Here is a 23,077-nt window from a genome sequence, read left to right on the forward strand (position 1 = left end):
AGCATGTCATATCACTTGTTACGGCTAGCAGTGACAAATATGGAACCGGACATTGACCATCTCATTAGCCAAAAGCAGGCCTATAGTTCCCATTGAAATACTGGTCAGTTTGTTGATTTAAATTTACTTGTTCTTTATTTTAAATACTGTATTTGTTCCCGTTTTTGTTTTTGTTTTTTTGTTGTTTTTTTTTTACTTTAAAATAAGATATGTGCAGTGTGCATAGGGATTTGTTCATAGTTTTTTTTATAGTCCGGCCCTCCAGCAGTCTGAGGGACAGTGAACTGGCCCCCTGTGTAAAAAGTTTGGGGACCCCTGCTCTAGAAGATTTCCAGATGTGCCCTATGGTATTCCAGAGAAATATGTGCCTGTTGGGGACCAAAAAATCAACAGGGTTTTTGGAGTGGAGATTTTTGGGGGACAGAGGTGTGGGGAATTGGCTGTAAACAAACAGTCTGCCCAACACCCCACCTCACTTGCCTGATTAGGTTGCAAAAGGCTGTTAAGCTGTGGTGCTGGATTGTTTATACTACCCCCCATGTTCCCTGGAAAGACTAGAGGCAAGTTTCTTCTATCCTTTGTTTAGTGTAAAGTTAAGATGATACGTATGGTGGGGGTTTTCTGTACTTGGTAAAATTCTTGGGTTTCCTTGGAAACATGATCAAAGATCTCATTGATTTGCTAATGGCCCACTTTGCCATATAAATAAAGCAAGATGTGGTTTTTAGGCATGCTTTGTTCTTGCCAGCAGCAATGACAGGGCCCACCTGATCCTGTATTTTCTTAATTCTGCACCGTTCCCACTCGAAACCTGAAATCACTAGCTGCCCTGGTTCACAGCATGTGCCCAGATATAAAAGTAAATATATTTACTCTATTATACCATTTCATTATGGAAATACTGCTCTTTTTGTTAACATATCATTAATATGTTTATTATTAAACATCATTATATTATTTTTTGATAAATACAGTGTGTCTGTAAAGTCATGGTGCACTTTTGACCAGTCACAAGAAAGCAACAAAAGATGACAGAAATGTGAAATCTGCACCAAATCTCCCAGTTTCATACCTGTTCAGTGCAGTTCAATGTGGGCTCACGCACAGATTTTTTAGGGCTCCTTAGGTAGCTATCCTGTATAGCCTCTACAGACTCGTCACTGACTGATGGCCTACCTGAACGGGGTTTCTCCACCAAACTGCTGGTTTCCTTCAACTGCTTATCCCACTGAGTAATGTTATTCCTATGTGGTGGTGCTTCGTTATAAATGCGCTGATATTCACATTGCACTTTGGTCACAGATTCAAATTTAGCAAGCCACAGAACACACTGAACTTTCCTCTGTACCGGCCACATCTCGACTGGCATGACCATGGGCTGCTCCGCTGTATACACGGTGTTACGTCATCATCTGCGCATGTGTACATGCTGCCGCATCATCCTACAGAAACTGGGAGGACTTTCCTTTTATTTGGTGCAGATTTCACATTTCTATTGTCTTTTGTTGCTTTCCTGTGACCTATCAAAAGTGCACCATGACTTTACGGACACACTGTACACCCAAATAAAATAGATTTCTCAAAAAGCATGATATTAAAGAATCCGATTCTGGAAGTGAGCAAAAGTTAAGTGTAAATAAAGTAGGACTTGAAGGCTGACAGGCAGAATTTAATTTATAGCATTTTGCATCACTTATCACTGAACAATATGATTGGATTAGAAACCCATTCATGGGAGCTTCAAGTGATTTTGGTTTAACATTAACCAAAAGAAGAAGAACTGGCAGCTATATCTACTGATTGTGGATCGATGATTAAACATAAGAAATTGTCTCCTGAAGCCTTTTGAATTTCTATAAAAGAAGAATATGTGACAATATCTAAAAAAGCTTTGAACATTTTACTACAATTTTCAACATCCTATTTATGTGAATTAGGATTTTCTACCCTCAACACAATTAAGAGTAAAAAGAAAGGAATTCTTCAATGTATTGATGAGGAAATGAGAGTTTGCCTTTCAAATATATGCCCAAATATTGAAGAAATCACTAGGACACATCAGGCTCATCTTTCTCATAAACACAAAATTGAAAAAACTTAACATATTCGCACCGGAACCTGCTGAATTTACTAAATCTTACTAAGAATATATATATTCATATATATATATATATATGAATAACAAACAAGACTCTTACAAATTCAGGTTACAAGAGACTTACTTCACACCAAAAGACAAGACAGACTAAAAGTAAAGGGATAGAAAACTATATTTCATAAAATTTTTAACAAATTAGGCCCTGGCCAGTTGCCTCAGTAGTAGAGTGTGGGCCCAGAGTGTGGATATTCCAGGTTTGATATCCAGTCAGGACACACAGGAGAAAAGACCATCTGCTTCTCCATTCCTCCCCCTCTCTCTTCTCTCTCTCTCTCTCTCTCTCTCTCCCTTTCTCCTGCAGCCATGGCTCGATTAGAGCAAGTTGGCCCTGGGTGCTGAAGATGGCTCCATGGCCTCTGCCTCAGGTGCTCAGAAGAGCTCAGTTGCTGAGCAATGGAGCAATGGCCCCAGATGAGCAGAGCATCATCCTCTAGTGGGTTTGCCGGGTGGAGCCTGGTCAGGGCACATGCAGGTGTCTGTCTCTCTGCCTTCCCCCCTGTCACTAAATTTAAAAAAAAATGAAAACAAACAATAAAAGCTGGGATAAGCCTGACCTGTGGTGGCGCAGTGGATAAAGTGTCAAGATTTTCTTCTTTTTTTAAAGTGTCAACCTGGAAATGCTGAGGTCGCCGGTTCGAAACCCTGGGCTTGCCTGGTCAAGGCACATATGGGAGTTGATGCTTCCTGCTCCTCCCCTCTTCTCTCTCTCTGTCTCTCCTCTCTCTCTCTCTCTCTCTCTCTCTCTCTCTGTCTCTCCCTCTCCTCTCTAAAATGAATAAATAAAAAATTTTAAAAAATTAAAAAGCTGGGATAGCAATAGTTATACCAGACAAAATAGACTTTAAAACAAAGGCTATATAATAAGAGATAAAGAAGGACGCAGCAATTCCAATTCCAGGTACTTATCTGAAGAAACCCAAAACATTAGATCAAAAGACATATACATTCATATACTCATTGCAGTATTGTTTACAATAACCAAAATATGAAAGCAACCTAAGTGTCCATAAAAGGATGAATGGATAATGAAGAAATGATGCATATATACAATGGAATATGATTCAGCCATGAAAAAAAAGAAGAAAATCTTGCCCTCTGCAGCAACTTGAATGGACCAGAGGGTACTATGCTAACTGAAATAAGTCAGACGGAAGAAGACAAATGCCGAATGATTTCACTTATATATGAGATCTAGAAAACAAAATGAACAAGTAGAACAGAAGCAGATTCATAGGTACAGAGAACATTTTGATGGTTACCAGATGGAATAGGGGAGGGAAGATTTGAGTAGATGAGTGAAAAAGGTGAAGGAATTAAGATTTACAAATTGGTAGTTACATAATAAGCATGAAATATAAATACAACATAAGAAATATAGTCAATAATATTTTAATAACTATGTATGGTCTGAGGGGGATAATTTAGTAAGTTATATATATAATATCTAACCACTGGGTTGTACACCTGACACTAATATAATATAGTACAAATATGCTTATTTCAAATTTTGCCTCAATGAAATTTTTCTTTATTGGTTAAGTCATTGATTAATTCCATTTTGAACATTATTTTTACTTTACCACTTAATGGGCTTTTGCCTACATGTTTTTTGAGATTTCACATTTTTTGTTATAATTTTATGGGTGATATCACGGATTCTTTATCGACTCAACCCTAGCTCATTTCCCAAAGCAGTGCTACCACTTTTGCCAACAATATCAGATACTTCCAGAGAAAATTATTACAAAATCCCCTTGATTGAACCACAGTCATCTTCAGCCTTCTCAGACACTTTGTACAATCCACAGATTATTATCTTGTATTATTTCCTATGATTTCCCTAGTGTTCAACAGGCATCATAGGTCTTACATGATGGTATTAGCTAAATCAATGAACGAACATAGGAGTATGTTTCTTCACCCTTGTCTTACTATCTAGGCACTGATAGGCTCCACCTCTCTGACCCTGACTGCACTTGCCTTACCCACAATGCTCATCCCCTTGAGGCCTCAAAACTTTGTGGCAAAGATAGCACCAACAGGAACTAGTTTCCAAAAGAAACAGAAGTCAAGTTTCCTGTAGCAGCATTCAGTATTGATGACACCAGCCCTGTATGGGTAACAGAACAGTTGTCCCTTGACATGTTGCGATTCACTTTTGTCAGTTTCACTGTATTACGGATTTTTAAATTAAATATGCAGATTTTAAAATTATATGTATCTAATTTTGTATTGTAAATTTTTTGCTATATCTCAGGATTTTGAAGTATATACATATTTTTATATATTTATTATTTTAATAATTTGTGCGGTAATATATATAAGCAAAATAAGTATGGGAAAGGTTTATAAGAGTGTGGGGAGGGTGTATAAAGCCTTAAAATATATATGAATATTAAAGTAAATATAAGGTTGCTACTTCGCAGATTTTCGCCTATAGTCGTGGGTTCTGGAACCTAACCCCCACTGTAGCTGAGGAACTACTTGTGCTCTGTGGTGTGTTCGGGCATTGTTCCGTACTACACAGCATGCAAATCTAATTCTCTATCCCACCCAAAGACCCTGGGAGATACTTACATTCCTCCAGTAAATCATGTTGATGCTTGAGCCAGAGCTGCCTTCAGTTGTTTTCAGTGAAGACCCTTGATTGACATTGAGCTTTTACCTAAGCAGACCAGTCACCACTTTTAATACAGATACTGAATAGGATCAGTGATCCAATAAAGGATAAAAGCTGCAATTTAAAGAAAAATAACTCTCTTGAGAAAATTGTGGTTAAAATGTGCCTAAAATTAAATTGTGTTTTAAGATTTTGAACATGAAAATTTTAAGAAAGGAGCTTGTAGATTCATAATGGGAGGCTATATTAAAATTATGGGATAACTTTTTTACTTTTAACAAAGGTCTGCATTCTTTTAATCATGAAACACATTAAAAACGTGAATAATTTTATTTTATATTCACATTTAGTTCACCATAACACTCTTTTTCCATGATATATAATAATTACTTTGTCTTATTTTTTACCCTGAATATAGTTCACAGTCATATGGTATTTTGGTATTTTGTGGGAACACAAAATACCAATGTACATAAAGTTTTATAATGTAAATTAAGAGAAGTCAAGTAAAGTGTTCATCTTTACATCTTTAGTCATTTACAAATGGACTTGCATCAAATGACAGGAGCTACAGAAACTTGACAGGCATTATTTAATTAAGGCTCTTACTAATTTTAGTATAATATATATTACCATCCTCCTTTTAATGCTCAGTGTAACTAAAGGAAAAAAAAATCAAACATTAGTCCAAAGTCAAACAGACACACAAATACATACTGCCAAAAAACATAAATCCAAGCTCATGAAGAAGAAAACAAGCAAATTTAAAAAGAAAAAAAAAAGGCTTCTTGTATATCATCTTCAGTAAGTGTGAAAGCACATAATGGTGGGAATAAAATTCATCTGCTCTGAGAACTTCAACTTTATTCTCTTAAAATTTCATCTTGCTGACTGAATTATAAGACCATTCAGGATATGTCTATCCTGCAGTGAATTCTAAGCTGCTGCTGCTTCTTTTTTTTTTTCTGAAGTTGGAAATGGGGAGGCAGTCAGACAGACTCCTGCATGCGCCCGACCGGGATCCAGCTGGCACGCCCACCAGGGGACGACGCTCTGCCCATCTGGGGCATCGCTCTGCCGCAATCAGAGCCATTCTAGCGACTGAAGCAGGGGCCACAGAGCCATCCTCAGCACCTGGGCAAACTTTGCTCCAATGGAGCCCTGGCTGCAGGAGGGGAAGAGAGAGACAGAGGGGAAGGAGAGGGGGAGGGGTGGAGAAGCCGATGGACACCTCTCCTGTGTGCCCCAGTCGGGAATCGAACCCAGGACTCCCGCACACCAGGCCGACGCTCTACCACTGAGCCAACCAGCCAGGGTCTAATTCTAAGCTTCTTGATGTCAAAAACTGTTACTGGTTTTACTCAACATCTTGTCCCTTAAACTCTCTTTCAAACCCTCCATGGAGAACAGAAACTAACAGATAGTCCAATAACATCTAGAGCTTCTGGTCTGGTTCACTGTCTTCCTGCTTCCTACTGGATAAGATAGCCAGCCTAAAAAAGCTGAAAGTCTTTTATTTAAGCAGGTGTGAAAGTGCATGGCACAGTGATTGGTATGCAGTTAGATCTTTTTTTCTTTTCCTTAAATTTATAGCAACATCTAAGCAGTTATCGCTTCATTTTATTTTAACTTGGTCTAACCCAGATAAAAGATGAAGCCATCTCACCTTGCTCTCTATGAAAAATAAAATAAGAAAGTAAAATATTTATTTGTTTGTTTGTCTTAACATCCTGATACTTCATTTAATAGCTGAAGCAAACACAGAAAATACAGCAGAAAATTCCAGGAAGGGCATGTATGTACTTGAAGGGGTTGGATTTCAGGAAGAAAAGAGAAGAATAAAAGAGAGAAAATGAGTAACAGGAGAAGCAGTTTAAGGCTAAGATCTCTTCTGACAGTTTTCATTATGTTTAGAAGTCAAAATGGAGTTCTGAGAAGGAGGACAAGATCATTTTAACAATTTTAGTTTGAATCTCAAGAAGGAGCAGAGGGTTTCCTTGTATCTAATATTGGACAAGAGTTTCTCAGTGTCTACTACACGTGACAGAAAAGCAAACTCCCAGAGGAGATGTAAGCAGAAACAAAATATCAAGAACAAAACCCCAGGCCTCAGAGTGTGAAGATCATAGGCAGTATTTCAGTGTCAGGGGGTGAGGAGAACCAAGGAGCATGACGGTAGTTTACATATTCAACACATTTCATAAACAGAAATCAAAATTAATTGTCATTCTATTACTAGGATATTTTTGCAGTAAGAAGAGCTTGTGGTTCTTTCGTTTTTTCTTGGTAAAATTTTGCAACAATACACTACAGCAAATGAAATACAGGTGTGAATTATTCTTACAATTTCCCATAATCAATTTTTAGAATATTAGTATGTCTTTTCTTCTTTGGAAATGGTCAGTATGGAGAAATGGGTTGGAAAGAGATTGAAAGAACTAAATTGTGACATGCAAATGACCCAGGACTCAGAAATTGCAGTGAATATGCTATGCTTAAGGAGATAAAGAGAAGTTATGTCAACTAAAGTATCTTAAAGACCCTTCTTATCATGCAGCTGTCTATCTCCTGAGGCAGTTCCATTACCTATCTATCTCAAATAGCCTCTGGGTTCTAGTGAATAGCAACAGAAGAATCTCATTTATCACTTCCTAATCCTAACTATAACTCATAAAGAGTATTGTACCCTTTTCCTACACTCATCTTCTTGGACAAAGGTCTTCTCCCCTTGAGGCTATTCCATTTAGTGATCACTCTGACATCATTTATGACTCTACATAATCAATCATATCCAGAATGGATGGAGAAGTCACTCATTAGTAAGTTCTTTATGATTCTGCTCATAATTGCACATGGTGATCTTTACACCTGTTCTAAGGCTTTGTAAGTCAATATCAATGTTTTGGAAGGCCCTGCAGCTATTTTACTATAGCAGAATATGGCAACCTGTGACCATATAATAAAATATTAGTGATTAGAAAGAGCTATAAGCATCCCAGCCACTTAAACCTACAGAAATACATGATACAATGTCAGTTTTCTACTTTTTTTTACCATATTTTTAATTCACCTTTTACTTTTTTACCATGCAAATGCCTATATTTCTTCATGCAAACAGTTCACTTCAAATGTTCTTTAATTTACTCCCACTAAATAATGGAAATCAGTGGGCTTTTCATATGGGGTGATAAATGTAATTGAAAGTACTTCAAATCTAATCCTGAAAAGACATTACAGAACTATACAAAAAAAAAAAAAAGAGCATGACTTTGTAAACCTATAAACATTGTTTGAATCTTTGCCTGTATGGTTATGCACAAAATCCTTTACCTCTCTGAGCCTCATTACTTTAGATATGATACTCAATTTTTAGAATAGTGAGAAGTTTGTGAGACAATGTGTGTGAAATATGCACTCTATACTTTTTAAAGTTTATTCTTATTTTTATTAATTATACATGTTTAAGAATTTAATAGTTTCCTTATGTAAATTCTAAGAAGTCAAGTTTCCCAAAACCAAGTGACTCACTAAAAAGATATGTCATACAATAATATAAATTGCTTATAAATTGAATATAAACATGTATATGTAGAAATTTTATACATTTATAAAAATATATGTATGTATATAAAAATGAATATATAAATATTTTTATGTACATAAAACTACAAAGAAAAGTGTGGAGAAGAAAGAAACATTACAATACTACATGTGTAGACAATATATACATGTACATACATTAGTGAACATAGTATATTATCAATAAATACATGTATATGTATACATATATATATAACATATATAAGTATATGTAAAATATGTACCTATGTAAACATGCATATATTGTATAAATGTATATATGTATACAAATTAAAATTGTATACACATATATATGAATGTATATGTAAATGTTCTTAAAAATAAATATATGCATGTGTCTATATATATATAAATGTACATACATATGCACATATATGTATAAATATATGCAAAACATGGCTTGATTAATAACTATACCTCTGGTCAACAAAGTTTAGAAATTAAATAATTTTTAAATGATCAATCTGACTTCTTCAAAATAGTCACTGATTATATAAGTAATAGCTAAATATTTATAATGAAATAACAGCATCACATTTCCTTACTCAAAAAGACTTTATGAAAGTCTGTATTACTGAAAGTGGTGTCAGAAAATATGTAAACAAGCATTCTTTTCTTGTGTTTTTAAAATATTCTATATTGGTCCTAGGTAAAATAGCAGTAGCTTCAAAGTCATTTTTATTTTTGTTTTTTGTTCTGTTTTTTGTTTGTTTGTTTTTGTTTTGTTTTGTTTTTGTATTTTTCTGACATTAAAAGTGGAGACGCAGTCGACAGAGTACTGCAAGTGCCAAACTTGGATCCACCCGACATGCCCACCAGGGGGCAATGCTCTACCCATCTGTAGCATTGCTCAGTTGCAACCGAAGCCATTCTAGTGCCTGAGGTGGAGGCCATGGAGCCGACCTCAGTGCCCCGGGCAACTTTGCTCCATTGGAGCCTTGGCTGCCAAAGAGGAAGAGAGAGATAGAGAGGAAGGAGAGGAGGAAGGGTGAAGAAGCAGATGGGTGCTTCTCCTCTGTGCCCTGGCCGGGAATCGAACCTGGGACTTCCACATGTTGGGCCAATGCTCTACTGCTGAGCCAACTGGCCAGGGACTCAAAGTCATTTTTAAATTTTCCCATAAAAGCAAAATTGCTAAGATAACAAGACTAATACAAACAAACAAATATAACAACAAGCAAAAATAAATAAATAAACAAGAGGCAAGAAATTAATAAAATAGAGAACAGAACAATAGTCTGACTGGAGGTAGCACAGTGGATAAAGCATCAACCTGAGATGCTGAGGTCCCAGGTTCAAAATCCTGAGGTCACCAGCTTGAGTGCAGGGGTTGCTGGCTTGAGCATGGGATTATCAAGATGTTCTAAAGGTCACTGGCTAGAGCCCAAAAGTCACTGGTTAGAAGTACAAAGTTGCTGGCTTGAGCCCAGGGTTGCTGACTACAACCCAAGGTCTCAAGTGTGACCAAGGGGTCACCAGCTTGGCTTGAGCCCCCTCTCAGCCTGGTCAAGGCAAATATGAATAGCAATCAATAAACAACAAAAATGAAGTAACTACAAGTTAATGCTTCTCATTTCTATCCTTTCCCACCTCTCTCCCTTCCTGTTCCTCTTAAAAAAAAAAGAGCAAAATTAACAAATCTTAACTAGAAATAGAGGAGGGAAAAAAAATCAAATTAAGAAAACCAGGAATTAATGATTACATCACAGTCAATCATAGAGAAATAAAAATTATTATAAGGAATATGATGAACAATTTTGTATGCCACCAAAATAGCATAGATAAAAAAGATGTATTTCTGCCTGACCAGGTGGTGGCGCAGTGAATAGAGCATCAGACTGGGACACAGAGGACCCAGGTTCAAAATTCTGAAGTTGCTGGCTTAAACGTGGGATCACTGGCTTGAGCACAGGATCATAGACATGACCCCATGGTTGCTGGCTTGAACCCAAAGGTCGCTGACTTGAAACCAAAGGTCGTTAGTTTGAGCAAGGGGTCACTCGGTCTGCTTTAGCCTCCTGGTCAAGGTACATACAGTACATACGAGAAAGTAATCAATGAACAACTAAGGTGCCTCAACAAAGAATTGATGCTTCTCATCTCTCTCCCTTCCTGCCTTTCTCTGTTCCTTTCTCTGTCTCTGTCACACACACAAAAAAAGATATGTTCCTAGAAACACACAAATTACCAAAATATCTCAAGAAGAAAACATGGATCAACGTATATGAAGTAAAAAGACCAAGGTAATATTCAAAAAACTTTTTACTTAAAAAATATCCAAGGCCCAGATAGCTTCATTGGTTACTTTTACCAAATACTTAAATAGTTATGACCAATTTTTCATAAACCCTTCTAAAAATACATAAGGATAAAATACTTTTCTACTCATTCTAGGAACTCAGTATTTCCATGATATCAAAAGAAAACATTACAAAAAGAAAAAACGAGAAACTACAGGTCGGTATACTTTATGAATACAGACAGAAAAACTTTCAATAAAATATTGATAAACCAAATTGAAAATTATATATAAAAAAAAGAATTGTACATAAATATTAACAGCCTGACCAGGTAGTGGCACAGTGGATAGAGCGTCGGACTGGGATGTGGAAGGACCCAGGTTCGAGACCCCGAGGTTGCCAGCTTGAGCGCGGGCTCATCTGGTTTGAGCAAAAGGTCACCAGCTTGGACCCAAGTTCGCTGGCTCGAGCAAGGGGTTACTCGGTCTGCTGAAGGCCAGCGGTCAAGGCACATATGAGAAAGTAATCAAGCAACAACTAAGGTGTCGCCACGAAAAACTGATGATTGATGCTTCTCTGTCTGTCCCTATCTATCTCTGATCTGACTCTCTGACTCTGTTAAAAAAAAAAAAAAAAGAAAAAGAAAAGATTTAACCAACCAGAAATACAAGGTTGATTTCACATACAAAGATCAATTAACATAACACACCATATTAACAAAAAATATATATAACTATCTAAGTAGTCACAGGATATATATTTTACACAAGCTCACACCCATTCATAGTTAATAACAACAAACTAGAAGTAGAAGGGAACTTCTCTAATTTGATAAAGGAATCTAGAAAAACCTCACATTTTATGGTTTAAGGATAAATGTTTTATCTTTAAAAATCACAAAAAAATGTTTCTCTTCTGACTTCTATTTAACATTTTACAGGAGGTTGTAGCAGATGATTAGGCAAAGAAAACATTTTAAAATCATCCAGGTTGGAAAAGAGGAAATAAAACTATGTCTATTTTCATATGACATGACCTCTATGTAGAAAATTCTATGGAACCCACTAAAAAAATACTTTCAGAACTAATAAGTGATTCAGCAAAGTTACAGGATATAATATCAAGATTAAAATTATTATTGAAAATGAAATTAAGAAATAAATACATTTATAAAAACTTCAAGTATAATAAAGTTTTACAAAATAAATGAAAGACTTGTACACTTAAAACTACAAGCATGATTAAAATAAATTTTTTTTAAATCTAAAAAATGAAAAAAAATTACATGATGAATCACAAAGCTTACTATTGTAAAAATGGCAGTATATCTCAAATTGATCTAGAGAGTTAACACAGTACTTATCTAAAGCTCAGCTGACATTTTTATAGAAATTAACAACCTGATCCTAAAATTTATATAAAAATGCAAGAAATCCATAATAGCCAAAACAATCTTAAAAAAAAAGTCAGAAGATTCACACATATTCTTACTACAAAGCTATATTAAGTAAGACAAATAAACAGTATAGACTATAAGGATAAACATGTCAGTATAACAGAATTTAGAGTCTAGAAATAAATCCTTATATTTATGGTAAATTGATGTCAAGACAATTCAACAGGGGAAAAAATAGTCTTTTAAACAAATAGTGCTAAAAATACTGGATACCTACATGCAAAATAATTGAGTTGGAAAACTTCTTTACACTTATTCAAAAATTAACTCAAAAATGTATCATATATCAAAATGTAGAAGATTAACCTTTAACACTTTTAAAATAAAATACAGTATTCAATCTTAGTGACCTTGAGTTAGACACAGCCTTCTTAGATATTAACACCAAAATCTCAGCTAATAAAGGAAAAAATAAATAAATTGGATTTCATCTAAATAAAAAACATTTGTGCTCCTAAGGATACCATCAAGAGAGTAAAAAGACAATGTAGAAAATAGAAAATATTTAAAACTTGAGTCCAAAATATTTTTTTTTAAAAAACAACCTCTTACAACTCAGCAATAAAAAAATTCTCTTAAAAAATTAACAAAAGTTTTAACCAAGTATTTCCCTAAATTAAATCTACTAATCAACACAAAAAAATGTTCAATATCATTAGTCACTGGGGAAATGAAAATCAAAACAACATGAAATGTCAATTAACACTAAATATAATGTCTAGAATAAAAAAAGACAAGTGTTAAAAAAGATTTGGAGAAAATGAAACCTTCATACATCCTTAATGTGTAAAATCACTCAGTCACTTTAGAAATTTTTACTATCCTTTAAAGCAGTGGTCCCCAACCCCCGGGCCGCGGACTGGTACCGGTCTGTGGGCCATTTGGTACCGGTCTGCAGAGAAAGAATAAATAACTTACATTATTTCTGTTTTATTTATATTTAAGTCTGAACGATGTTTTATTTTTTAAAAATGACCAGATTCCCTCTGTTACATCCGTCTAAGACTCACTCTTGACGCTTGTCTCGGTCATGTGATACATTTATCCATCCCAACCTAAAGGCCGGTCCATGAAAATATTTTCTGACATTAAACCGGTCCAAGGCCCAAAAAAGGTTGGAGACCACTGCTTTAAAGCATTAAACATGAAGTTATTATATGACCTGGAAATTTCACTAGTAGAGAAATGATTTTCATACAGGAAATATTATTCAGCAATAAAAAGGAATGCTCAACATGGATGAACCTTGAAAACATTATGCTTAGTGAAAGAAGGCAGGCCTGGCTGGTTGGCTCAGCAGTGGAACATCACCCAGCATGTAAAAGTCTCTGGTTTGATTCCCTGGTCAGGGCACACAGGAGAAGCAACTATATGCTTCTCTACCCACCCCCTTCTCCTCTCACAATCATGACTCAAATGAGCAAATTGGCTTTGGGCACCGAGGATGGCTCCATGGCCTTGCCTCAGGCGCTAAAATAGCTCATTTGCTAAGCAATGGAACAGAGACCCCAGATGGGCAGAACATCAAACGCAGATGGGGATTACCAGGTGGATCCCAGTCAGGGCAAATGCAGGACGCTGTCTCTCCACCTCCCTGCCTCTCACTGAAAAAAATTTTTTTAAAAAAGAAAGAAGGCAATTTTAAAAGAACAAGTATTACATGATTTCATTTACATATATGTTTAGAATAGGTAAATCTATAATGTTAGTAAATAACTTAGCAGTTGTTTCCTGAGAGAGTGGGAGGAGTTGGAGGAAATGAGGAGTGACTGCTAATAGGTCTATTTTGGGGGAGTTGAAAATGTTCTAAAATGTTTTCTGCTTTCATACTATTCCTAATAATAATGCCCCAGCCAGGACATTTCACCTCAGCAGCAGAACTTGGTTGCAGCCCCCAAATGCCTTGAGAATTCCCAAAACTACTCCATTGTTTCAGCTCACCATTTTCCTTGAGAGTTGAACAGGCCTTCCACAGGAAATTCTAAGTTACAACTATGTGATGTTTTTATTTAAGCTTCTACGGTGTGTCCGTAAAGTCATGGTGCACTTTTGACCAGTCACAGGAAAGCACCAAAAAATGATAGAAATGTGAAATCTGTACCAAATAAAAGGAAAGCCCTCCCAGTTTCTGTAGGATGATGTGGCAGCATGTGCACATGCGCAGATGATGACATAACACCGTGTATACAGCAGAGCAGCCCACGGCCATGCCAGTCGAGATGTGGACGGTACAGAGGAAAATTCAGTGTGTTCTGTGGCTCACTAAATTTGAATCCGTGACCAAAGTGCAACGTGAATTTTGGCGCATTTATAACGAAGCACCACCACATAGGAATAACATTACTCGATGGGAAAAGCAGTTGAAGGAAACTGGCAGTTTGGTGGAGAAACCCCGTCTGGTAGGCCATCAGTCAGTGATGAGTCTGTAAAGGCTATACGGGATAGCTACTTAAGGAGCCCTAAAAAATCTGTGCATGAGCCACATCAAACTGCACTGATTAGGTATGAAACTGGGAGAGTTTTCGTTTTCTTTGGTGCAGATTTCACATTTCTATCATCTTTTGTTGCTTTCCTGTGACCGGTCAAAAGTGCACCATGACTTTACGGACACACTGTATGTATTGATAGTGCTTAACCCTTCCCTATGTTTCACCAGGTCTACATGTAGTAGTTTTTTACTAAAGTTATTAGCATGTTACCTCAGTGTCCCCTGTTTTCTCATTCAGGCTTTCAACACTTACGTAATCAATTCGCGTGTTTGATTTCCTCTGTTGAAACACCTAGTTTGGTTGTTCTATTGCCGTATAGGTTCTAACTGAGAAGATTCTTGGGCTGCTTGGCAAAGTTTTTGATGGCAGGCTAGATTCCATGCCAATGTGAAATAGAATCCTAGCAAACCATAGCATCAAGAGCCATCACAGTAAATTAAATTATAAGCAACTGTTTGTAACAAAGTGCCTGTTAAGTACCTCGACAGATAAAGTGGTTGTTGCGCTTTCCAACTGTAAAGTGGTGGTAATGATAACTTTAAGAGCTGTGAAGATGGAGGACTATTTCTTATTGCATTTAAGAGCTTTACAGAAAGGAGATGAGAAGATTGAGTCTTTAAATTCCCATTTAAGTCACAAAGAACTACACTTTCTATGGCAGACTCAACGGAATCACTTATTTCTTAAAGCCTTAGAGCCAAGCCTGCTAAAACTAAGACCCAACATATTGCACAGTTTGAAGAAGTAGAACGTTAAGGTGAACTTTCAGATTCACCAACAGGAGGAGCATTGATTGGGAAAGCTTGAGACCCTGAGATTTGGAATGAGAACACATGAGTGAATTTGAATAATGCCAAGCATTCTGAACCCCTTCGTTTTCCTAAGTCTTCTTTACCAGCAAAAGCTTACCCTCCTCCCATGTCTGAGAAAAACAACTCTGCCCTACTTAAACACTATGTAATAAACCCACTGAGGCAGTCACATAGTTAAGTACATGCCATGCACCTCAAGACTCATCCAAACCCTCCATTATTACCTATAGTCTTCATTTAGTGTCAGATATCAACAGGCTTGAAAAGAACAAGAGTAAAGTCTAATGAGACAAGTAGTCTATACTTCACAATAATTCAATGTTTTGTTAGTTTATATCACTAGAAACTTTGGGAAATTTATATGTGGCAATGAATTTTAAGAGTGTTAAACCATAAAGGACAGAACATGATTTTTATTTTGCCCAATGTTTGATAAGGATACATGTACCACAGACTGGATTTAATGTGGTGGCTCCAGCAGTATAGGCAGCTCTAGGACTTGCTTCAAACTAAAACATGATTTGAGAGTAGCCTAGTATCAATAAAGTTGTTTTCTTCAGTATAATAAAGGAAAAAATAAAATAAAGTTTCAGAAGACATGGATTTGAAAGTAGATTTGTGTGCAATAATTGCACACTCACAATTGGATGTGGGCCTAAGGATGCACTTTTTAAAAATTATTTCTATTTATTTATTCATATTTAGAGAAAGAGAGAGAGAGAGAAGGGGGGAGGAGCAGGAAGCATCAACTCCCATATATGCCTTGACCAGGCAAGCCCAGGGTTTTGAACCAGTGACCTCCGGACCTCAGCATTTCAGGTCAATGCTTGATCCACTGTGCCACCACAGATCAGGCCTAAGGATGCACTTTTTAATAAAATATTGAGAACTACATTAGCTACGGTGGCTGCCACCCCCCCCAAGTGATTTTAAAAAGGAAGCATAAAGCCAAAGTCTATTATGAGCTATCCTTTAATGAAATCATACATCATCAATTCAAAGTATGTCATTGGTCATACTGATTAACCTAATTTTGTAAGAGGAAAATGTACAAGGGCATAAATACGTAGCAGGAGCAAAGATCTTTGAGTGCCACGTTAAAGACTGGCTACTACAATGTTTGTGCATTTGACTTTAAAATAACAAAAATAGTCTAAATAAATATGATGAAAAATTAAAATGAAATAAAAGTGTCTTGAAATCTGAAGCTAAATTTTAAATATGTATTTACATACGGTAATTATTTATTGGATTGCTGACCTAACCATAAAAATCTACTTGAAATGACTAAACACAAAATTTAACTGCCTTATCCTAGATATATTCTAAATACAAAAAGAATTGAAAAAATAACTTTAAATGTTTTTGTGTGATCGTGTTCTTGGTAGTAGTGATGACAATGTTTTTCTGGTAGTACCAATAGTGTTTTATATATATTATATTTATATAATATATATATATATAATAGAATAAAGACAGTGAGTACTTATATTAAAGTCTTTGGGAACATAAATTTTCAGCATTGGTTGATAGGTGATAGAGATATAAGATTAATGAAGTTACATACACAATTCTAATTCAGTAAGTACTAAATTCAAAGAGTATAAATGAACTTATTAAGAATCGTATGTAGGCCCTGGCCGGTTGGCTCAGTGGTAGACCGTTGGCCTGGCATGCAGGAGTCCTGGGTTCAATTCCCAGCCAGGGCACACAGGAGAAGCGCCCATCTGCTTCTCCACCCCTCCCCCTCTCCTTCCTCTCTGTCTCTCTCTTCCCCTCCCGCAGCCAAGGCTCCATTGGAACTAAGTTGGCCCGGGCGCTGAGGATGGCTCCATGGCCTCTGCCTCAGGTGCTAGAATGGTTCTGGTTGCAACAGAGCAATGCCCCAGATGGGCAGAGCATCGCCCCCTGGTGGGCATGCCGGTGGATCCTGGTAGGGCGCATGTGGGAGTCTGTCTGACTGCCTCCCCATTTCCAACTTCAGAAAAATACACACACACAAAAAAGAATCATATGTACATTTGTTAGTTCTTCCCCTGAAAAGACTTAGAAAATAGGGTGAGCTTACTTTCATGATGTCACCAGTGCTCAAATTATAGTCTCAAACTATAATTTCCTATAGGTAAGAATCAGGGGATTCTTTAGGAAGTGTTTAATTTCAGTTCTGGGGAAGAAAATGTACAGATCAGTCTGGAACATTCTGTCAAACAAAAAGAAAAAGAAGCCATCAAAGACAGCTGGGGTTTAATTAAAAGGACCATAGACAATGTTAAGCATTTCCCACTGACCAAAGAGTTAAAATACATCAAATATGATTAAATCCATGGGTCATTAAGGCTCTTTAAAAAGTAACCATAAAAAAGAAAAGGGAAAAAATAGAAAGGCCATTGCTCACCTCTGGAAAATACAAAGCCATTAGTTCGTTATTTTAAAAACTGGTTAATATAAGAATAATTAAGTACTTCTTCAACTTGTCCTGTACCAACTGTATTCCAGGAAAACCAAATATATCTTCAGAAGTTTCTCATAATTATGTTCTAGATAAGAAGTGAAGGAAGTATAGAATATTACCATTTTGCAGTTTTTAATAAATTTATAAATTTAAATAATTAATAGATTTGCAAAGAAAAGCAAGTGTTTCCTGATGAAAATACACAAAATTACCTCTGAAGTATTTATTTTTACAAGAAAATTTTACCTAAATATAATCAGGCCAATAGATTTAACTCCCATATATCAGAAAATACAGAAATCAAAGAAGTATATGACTCCACAGGAAAATTCAAACTTATGTGAAGTCAAACAAATGATTGTTTCTTCAAAATAAAAATTGCAAAAAAGAAAAAGGATTTATACCTTAAAATTGAGAGTTTAAAAGATATCTACCAATTATAATGTGTGAGATTTGTTTGGCTTTTGATTTAAACACTTTTATGAGACAACTGGCAATATTTGAATATTTTAATATCTTTTGCTGGTATTAAAAATGAATTATTAATTTTAGTGTGGTACTGATATTAATGTTATTAAAACATTATCTGCTAAATATATGTATTGAATATTTAAAAAAATTTTTTTAGATTTTATTTATTCATTTTTTGTGACAGAGACAGAGAAAGACAGAGAGAGGGACAGATAAGGAGAGACAGACAGGAAGGGTGAGAGATGAGAAGCATCAATTCTATGTTTTGGCACCTTAGTTGTTCACTGATTGCTTTCTCTCATGTGCCTTGACTGGGGGCTACAGCAGACCAAGTGACCCCTTGCTCAAGCCAGCGACCTTGGGCTCAAGCTGGTGAGCCTTGCTCAAACCAGATGAGCCCGCTCTCAAGCTGATGACCTCGGGGTTTTGAACCTGGGTACTCCTTGTCCTAGTCCGATGCTCTATCCACTACACCACCACCTGGTCAGGCTATTTATTTACTTTTAGGGAGAGAGGAGAGAGAGAGAGAGAGAGAGCAAGAGACAGAGAGAGATGTGGGGGAGGAGCAGGAAGCATCAACTCCCATATGTGCCTTGACCGGGCAGGCCCAGGGTTTCGAACTGGTGACTTCAACATTCCGGATCAACGTTTAATCCACTTTTGCCACCACAGAGCAGGCTATGTATTGAATATTTATAGATAAAATTATAGATATGCTTCAAAATAAAACCCAAGGAGAAGAGTAGTGGTATAAATGGAACAAAATTGACATTGATTTGTGAGTTGTTGAGTTTGGGTTAACAGTCATAGGGCATTATATTATGCCCTATTATATATAACTTAATGTTATATTTTTTCTTTACTTCTATATTTAGAATTTTTCAGAATAAAACTTTTATTTTTATTTTCTGTATGTTTTAAATCTTTTTCTGTAAGTCCATTAAAATATGACTTTTAATATTTATAGTAGTATCATCACACTTATATAAACCCACTTTAGTATATATTTTCTTTCTGGCAACTTCTATGATTAAAATAGCTTCGACTTGATTTATTTTTTCCTGGCACTTCAGACACCAAAAACCTTAGAGATTAGCCATGGCTTTATGCCCAGGCTTTAAGACATTAGGTTAGAGCTAACAATAAAAGTAATGACTAAGCACCGTCTATTATTTACCTTTAGTGAGATGCTCAAAGGGTTTTGAATTAAACAATTAACCAAATTATACTTGGCTGCAGGTAGTCACTTAATTTTTCAGTTCATTGACTTTGATAGTCATAGAGAGCATGGACTGTAGAGAGACTTGACATAGATACTGACAAAGTGCGTTAGTGCCTTATCATTATATCTCCAGTTCTTTGCATATGCCTGGCACACAGAAAATGGTGAATAAATTGTGATTTATCATTGAAAGAAGGAAGAAAAAAGGGATTAAGGAAAACAGAGATAAAGAAAGGGAGAGAGGGAAAATTAAAATGAGCTGTACCATTTATCTATTGCCACCAGAATATTTATATATTTAAAAAAAAAAAAAAAACAGGCCCTGGACAGTTGGCTCAGTAGTAGAGCATGGGCCCAGAGTGTGGATGTCCCAGGTTCTATTCCTAGTCAGGGCACACAGGAGAAGCGACCATCTGCTTCTCCCTTGCTCCCCCTTTCACTTCTATTTCTCTCTCTCTCTCTCTCTCTCTCTCTCTCTCTCTCTCTCTCTCTCTACCCCTATCCTGCAGCCATGGCTCAATTAGAGTGAATTGGCCCTGGGCACTGAGGACAGTTCCATGGCCTCTACCTTGGGAACTAATAAGAGCTCAGTTGCTGAGTAAAAGAGCAACACTCCAGATGGGCAGAACATTGTCCCCTAGTGGGTCTGCCAGGTAGATCCCAGTCAGGGTGCACACAGGAGTCTGTCTCTGCCTCCCCTCCTCTCACTGAATATAAATAAATATTAATTAATTAATAAACAAACAAAACCTCCATAGGATACAACAATAAGCTTTCAATGCCCATATGCCTGGGTTGTTTTCTAGTTAGATCTGCTGAACTTTGCTGTATTCATTCTACTGACATTGGGCTGAATTAGGCAGGACTCAGATGGGACAACTGGAATAAATTGACTTGCCTACATCTTTTCCATGCCACAGGCTCTGACCAGGCATGGTGATGGAAGCAATGCAGGAGAGAATCCAAGTGCATTCACTCAAGCACTTTCTCAGCTTCAGTGTGGTCTTCTTTGCTACATCCTACTGACCTAAACTAGCCACATGGCCAATCCTAGAACACTGCAATTAAATGACAAAGACAACAGATACAAGAAGGAGGGGAAACTGAGGCCATTCCTAGTAATCTACCATAAAATAAGTAAAGATATTAAATGCATAACAGGGTGCATTAGAATTCCGAATATCATTTGTTTTCTTTGTTATGTCTAACCCTTAAAGACAATTGAAATTGTGACACGAATTAACTCGATTAACTTTGACTTTGATTTTTATGTTCAGTTGGAGTTTTTATATCATTCTTTTATTTTTTTTTTATTTTATTTTTTTTCCATTTTTCTGAAGCTGGAAACAGGGAGAGACAGTCAGACAGACTCCCGCATGCGCCCGACCGGGATCCACCCGGCACGCCCACCAGGGGCGACGCTCTGCCCACCAGGGGGCGATGCTCTGCCCATCCTGGGCGTCGCCATATTGCGACCAGAGCCACTCTAGCGCCTGAGGCAGAGGCCACAGAGCCATCCCCAGCGCCCGGGCCATCTCTGCTCCAATGGAGCCTTGGCTGCGGGAGGGGAAGAGAGAGACAGAGAGGAAAGCGCGGCGGAGGGGTGGAGAAGCAAATGGGCGCTTCTCCTGTGTGCCCTGGCCGGGAATCGAACCCGGGTCCTCCGCACGCTAGGCCGACGCTCTACCGCTGAGCCAACCGGCCAGGGCTCATTCTTTTATTAATTAAACAATTACTTTCAGAGCCTAACCTTTTTTGCAACAATATTTATTAAACATTGTCCTGCTTGCTAAATATTGATTCAACAGCAATTTTGGTCACAGATTCCTTGTCTACCTTAGCACTATTTCCTATTTGACACAATTATCCCATATACAAAAGATGTTTTGTGAGAAGCAAGAGTTAGCTTGCTTTTCTACTCTTTACGTTTCCTCACATGTAGAAGATAACCCCACGGACTAATGTTCCTGCCCTCTCTATCCCTATTCTGACTGCATCTCAGGCAGAGTGATGTTCTTACCTAGTGAGCATGGGGGAAGAAACCGCATACTTGCGATTTCATTCCTCTGTTTCTCTTTCTCACAGGAGAACAGACCCTGATCCTCAAGGAAGTGTCTGTCACTATGAGAAGTATCTCACCTAATTTGGGGTTAAACATTAAGAAGTCCACTTGCCTTCAGATATAAGTAAAGTCCTTCAATATTCATTATATCAGTATATTAGATATTTTGGGTTCTATCTGATTTTGATTCAGAATTTGTGTGTAGAAAAGGTATGTTATTTATGGCTCTCTGTCTCGAAAACACATCCCCAAAATTATATTTTACTTTTTCTTTAGTGATATATTCTCAAATTCGATAGTCATATAGATTTGGTATAACCCAAAGGAAAATATGTTACCCAAAGCACATAATCTGTGGCCTCATAAAAAGTTTTTCTGAGATAGCAGTGCATACACAGTGGCAAACAATTGAGAGAAAATGAATAATATAAGTAATTATGGAAATTATAAAATGCTGAATATCCAAAGCTATAAAATATTAAAATTACTGCCTTTCTTGTGTTTCTTACACTGTCAAATTTTGTCTGCAGACTTAAAGACATTCTCAGACTGAAAATTTTAATAACTTCCATTTCTGATATATTTCTTTTTATTTCCCAAATATACTTCTAACTTTAGTTCTGTATAATGTATTTTTACAAGTATTTTTCCAAAACCAGTTGTATAAATATATATAAAGATATCTGAAATGACTAGCTAATTTTGCAAATAAAGATGCTGTAAATAAAAATTTGAAGTGACATCAGCTCTGTCCCTGCTTGAAAATAAGGAACAGTTAATTTTTGTGTTTCACATGACTTACACTTGTCTGCTAACAACATTTATTAAAGCTTATTTTTAACCATCAAAATAGTATTTCCCAACATGTAATAAAAGGTTTTGTCCAACAGTAAGGAAATTATTGTAATTGAGTTCAATCAAGGACTACTTATTTTGCTCCATATAAATGTTGTATACTAACAAAGTGAATTAAACATTGACTTGTACTGTGCTTTTTTTTACCATCTATTGTACCTTCCAGTGGTAAGGAATGACATAAGGAAGATAAAATCTGTCATATGTTACACTTCACAAACTATTTCCATAGAAATATAGAGTTTATTTTCTTTCCTGGTCAAAAGTATTAGAATAGTATTCATTACTGATTTGAAATTTCAATAAAATTTTTCTAATGAATGAGAAGATTTTGTTAGTCATGCATGTATTGTCTTTTTTTTTCTGACATGAACTGTTTTTAAATGAACAATTTATTTGTCTTCAAAAGGTGATGGATTCTGTGAAGGAGAAAAAAACTACGATAGCTTGAAAAGACAACTATTTGCCTTAACTGCTTATTTCAGTATTTTCTTATGCAAAAGCTAACATGCATCAAAAATAGTTTTCTAGTTTTATTGGTGTCAGGTTTGCCATTTCAGAAATGCATGAGGTATAGGAATCAAATGGAGGATTGTGGCTTCTCATGCGATCCTAAACCTGGTTCATAATTTAAACATAC

The sequence above is a fragment of the Saccopteryx bilineata genome, chromosome 5 (genome assembly GCF_036850765.1).
Source record: "Saccopteryx bilineata isolate mSacBil1 chromosome 5, mSacBil1_pri_phased_curated, whole genome shotgun sequence".
Classification (NCBI taxonomy): Eukaryota; Metazoa; Chordata; class Mammalia; order Chiroptera; family Emballonuridae; genus Saccopteryx; species Saccopteryx bilineata.